This window comes from Cryptomeria japonica, chromosome 7 (assembly GCF_030272615.1).
Source record: "Cryptomeria japonica chromosome 7, Sugi_1.0, whole genome shotgun sequence".
Taxonomy (NCBI): Eukaryota; Viridiplantae; Streptophyta; class Pinopsida; order Cupressales; family Cupressaceae; genus Cryptomeria; species Cryptomeria japonica.
This window is the reverse complement of record NC_081411.1, coordinates 656590394-656595493: the sequence shown is the minus strand read 5'-3', so window position 1 is coordinate 656595493 and position 5100 is coordinate 656590394.

Sequence of the window (5100 nt, the reverse complement as noted above, 5' to 3'; positions counted from 1 at the left end):
GGGTCATCATTTTGAGCTTCATTCAGACCATCAGAGCCTTCAGTACATATTCACTCAGCCAAACCTTAATGCACATCAGAGGAGATGGATGGAGTTCTTGTTGGAGTATGATTTTGATGTTCACTACATCAAAAGGAAAGAAAGTGTAGTTGTAGATGCTTTGAGTAGGAGACGTCATGAGGTATACACCATATCTATGGGCACGGATTTGAGAGATCATATATTGCAATAGTTACCAGAGGATGGATGGTACTTAGAGGTTTGTCAGATGGTTCGATCTCAGGATACTCTAGAAGGGAAATATGTGGATTATTCCTTAGAGTCTGATGGACTATTACGCCATAGAGGGTGCATCTATGTACCTTCTTTTGGGCGATTGCGAGAGTTCATTGTCACGGAGGCTCATAGAGCTCGTTATGCAGCACATCCCAGAGTTAAGAAGATGCATGTTGACTTGAGATAGTTATATCATTGGCCAGGAATGTGGCAACTCATTGCTGAGTTATTAGCTCGATGCCTCGAGTGTCAGAGAGTCAAGGCAGAGCACCGCCATCCAGGTGGGTTTCTCCAGTCTCATGCTATACCAGAGTGGAAGTGGGATACTATATCCATGGATTTCATCATTGGTCTCCCTATGTCATCCCGTCTCCATGATGCCATCTTGGTGATAGTTGACAAATTGACCAAAGTGGCCCACTTTTCACCAGTATAGACTACCTTCACAGCACTATCAGTAGCACAAGTGTTCTTGTGAGACATTGTCAAACTTCATGGTGTTCCACGCAAGATTATTTCTGACAGGGATTCCCTCTTCACTTCTTCCTTTTAGAAGGCATTACAGGTAGCTATGGGCACCAAGCTCAACTTCAGTACAGCCTATCATCCAGAAATGGATGGTCAAACAGAGAGGGTTAACCAGGTGTTAGAGGATATGCTTCGCATGTACGTCATGGATCATCAGACTAGATGGGAAGAGTACCTTCCCTTAGTGGAGTTTTCCTATAACAATGGGCATCACACTTCGTTGGGGATGCCACCCTATCAGGCATTATACGATAGGCCTTGTAGGACACCATTGAGTTGGGATTGCATAGAGGATAGAGTTGCTATTGGTCTTGAGATAGTTCAGGATATGGAGTAGTAGGTTGATTTGATTAGGAAGCATCTTAGAGAGGCACAGGATAGATAGAAGAAGTATGCATATGCGAACATGATAGATTGTAGCTACTTGGTTGGAGACAGAGTCTTCTTTAAAGTGCGACTGCGTAAGAGTCCAATCCATTATGGAAAGGGTTCTAAGCTCACACCTCGCTTTGTAGGACCATTTGAGATCCTTGAGAGGATAGGACCAGTTGCCTATCATTTAGTATTGCCACCTAGCCTATCACGCATCCACGATGTGTTTCATGTATCAGTTTTGAAGAAGTATATCTATGATGAGTCTCATATTTTAGATTGGGATGCCTTGCAGGTGGAGTTGGATGGACAACTAGCTTTGGATCCCATCCGCATTTTGGCACGCCAGACACTGGCCCTTCGAGGTCGAGACCTTGACCAGGTTAGGGTCCAGTGGGATTGCTATGATGAGGTTATGACTTCATGGGAGGATGCAACACGTATGAGATCACATTACCCCCATCTTTTTTATGAACTCCATGAGAAAGTTCATGCCTAGAGGGGGAGGGTGTGAGGCCCTACCCTGACTCATCCTACCATTTCAGTGATTTTCATGTTGAGACTATTATAGATGCATTATTTTTATGCATTATGGATTTAGAACTTATATGATTCCATGATTTGGATAACATTGATGTATATTGATGCTTCATTTCTATGCATTATAGATATAGAACTCTAAATTATTCTAGAATAGGATAACTTTGTGATGATGTATGTCATTATTGGATTTGTAGGACTTTGCTCTGATGATAGAAATAGGATGCATGTCTTATGTATGGACCAAAATTATGAGGATTATGATAATTACTTATGTGGATTTATTTGGATATAAGATATATTGATTCTGTTTAATGTCAATTGTATGCAGAGTGTTTGATGTGTATTCTTATTCATGTGTTTAATTTTATATGAGGTTCTTTGGAATTACTAATGTGTAATTGATTTGCGCGGGAAAATTATCCATGTGACCATGGAAATACTATGGAGAACCAAACTTAGACCTATGTACATTCGTAAAACTAGGGGTTGTCTATTTGGAGAGACAACACCCCATATGTATCGTATTTTATTTGTGAAAGTAAATGTTGCATGTGTGTTAAATTAAATTTATTAATTTGTGTAAATCCAACAAGAGACAAATTCCTTGTGTAATTTTGTAATGTATTTTATTGTGTCACTTGACACATGTGTTGATTTGTGTCTTGATTTTTTACTTGTCTCTTGGAGGGAGTTGTTTCAACCATAGCCTTTTTGAACTTTTGAATGTGGTCCCAAAGTTTCCTTGGGTAGAGAGTCTTTGGAGTGGTCAACTCAGGTTTGACCCGAAGGTTAACTTCAGATGGGTTTATAAGGGGTCAAATGGACTCCTAGGGGTAGTTTAAAGGTTTTTTCTAAAGTCCATAAGGTATACCTATGGGTTAGGAGTATTTTTAGGCATGTGACTACTCCCATGTGACTGTTTAGTCACCTCAAAAAGTGGGTTTCCTAAGGTGAGCGAAAATTCAATTTAGAAGGTTCCATCTAGGTTAGATAACCTTCATTTTTGATGTGAGATCTTTTTCCCCACTTTCTCTTACTTTTTCCTTTTTCAGTTTTAGTAACTTGTGAGAACTCTCACCGAGGCCTTTTTAGGCAGGGATTAGAGATTTTGTGGTAATCACCCACTCTCCATTTTTGGAGATCTTTCAATTTTGAAAAGAATAGTTTTGGGATAGAAATTTGGCTAAGTGTAGAAGAAAGGATTGTGGAATTGGGTTGCTCATCCTCAAACTAATTCTAGGAAACCTTTGGGCAGATTGAAGGCTGGTTCATCTTTTCCCTTTCACGTTGCATGTTTATGTTGGAAAGATTGTTTGTAAGTAAATGTTGTTTTCTTGTATTTTCCTTTGTGAAATTATTATGTGACGTATTTGATATTTCTTTTATGCATTTTCTTGTGATTTGAGAGTAACCAAGGACTTCTACTCTTGGGAGAGTAGGATGGTCTTGTGGGTGGAAGGAGTTTGATAGCCTTCAAGTGAGAGGCTCTCATTATGAGAGTGATCTCAAGGGTTGTATATGTGACCCTTGCTGCATAGCCTTGTTTATGCATTTGGGGGTCATAAGGAGAGAAAGTATGGCATGAATTCCTTGGGGGGCATAAGGATGTGAGGTTAATGAACTTATGATATATTTTTATTTGCCATGTGATGGCTTTGTGATCTACCATTGCTTGAAGTCTCCTCAGGGTATTTGGTCCACTTCCACCCATGTAAAAACATCACATTTTGTGATGAAGTGTAGCCTTGGTTGGGAAAGTGTTATTGTGTGTTTTCCCCTTGCTTGTTGTGTTTGCTTGAGTGTAACCTATCTAGGGCTTGGTTCTCCAAGCTCGGGGGTGGCTTCTAGAAAGCCTAGGCTGCGAGGTGAGCTCTCCATGGTCATAGCCTTGTGATTTATTTGCAGGTTGCTTGGAAAGAAAAGAAGAAAAAAAAAAAAGGACAAGCTAGGAGTTGCTGGTTTTACTTGATTTGCAAAAAAATATTAGGGAATGGGATATTATATTTTAGTTGCAGCAATGTAAAAGAAAAGCTATATGTTGTATTTATTTTGAAAAAGAAATGTATTCATTTTATTTAAAGTCCTCATTTAATAGAAATGAGAGACTAGTTGGGTATCTCACCCTTTTGTAATGTTGCCTATATTGTATTCTAAATATGCTTTAAAGAAATGCATTTATTCTATTAAGTTATTATTGCAAAATGAAATGTTTATGTTTGGAATGAGTCCCTATAGTTATTGAAACAATAATTGTGGTATTCATGTTATTTCTAAAATAAAAGTCAAATATATCTCTTACGCAAAATGAAATAGTGCAGATATATAAATTAGAATAGCATGTAAGTTATTAAGCTAGAAATGATCTCTTAGTCCTATTTATTTAGTTCCAAAATGCATACATAGTTAAATAGCCTTTAGTATGAATCACTATGTTGTATTTAAATTGGTAAAATAGTTTTAAATGAAATTCTAACTATATTAATGCTGCTGTAATTTAAATGTTTCTGTCATTTATTTAGAAAAATAATAATGCAGAAATAAGGGTAGGCAAAATTAATTTTATTCTCTATGCTAGGGTTAATGTGCAAAGAAAATAGTTAGTCATATGATTGTATTAAGAATGAAAATAAGGATAAAATTTAAAGCATGCTTTGATACAAATATTACCTAAGAGAATGAATACTGCATATATTATCATGCTAGCAATATTTTAATCTGAATGATTTAAAAAGTAAAAGAAAAAAAATATAGTTTGCTTAAGTATATATATATATATATATATTTGGGATAACATATCTTATTTTAATATATATATATATATATATATATAGACACACATTATCAAGTTGTTAACCCAACCTGCAGGGTTTTATATATAAATATATATAAGTGTATATATAAGTATATATACATAAGTATATATATATATATATATATTTTGATGTTTATTTTGTTTTAAAAAAAAGGGAAACAAAAAAATTTGGGGAGCCTCGGCCCCTGCGGAACCCCCGCAGGGCGGCGACCCCTAGCGGCGGTTGTAACCGTACTGTGGGCTGCAACTCACAGACGAGGAGGCTTTGCTCCCCCCCCTGTGGGCGGCGCCCCATAGCAGCGGTGACCAAGGCCGCCCCTGTGGGCCATGACCCACAGGCACGGCTGCGACCATTGTTGCAGGGGCCCATGGTAACCTCCGCCCGCCTTCCCTCTCATGGCTTCGCCAAAACTCATGGCTGCCACCTCCCTTCGTTCGTCCCTGCACAAAAACACACACACAGCACAAAAAAAAAAAAAAAAAGAAACTAAGAAAATAAAAAGATAGGTTTAGGTTAGTTTAAAAAAAATATATGCAACCCTAACCCAATTTCGGGTTAGGGTTAGAAT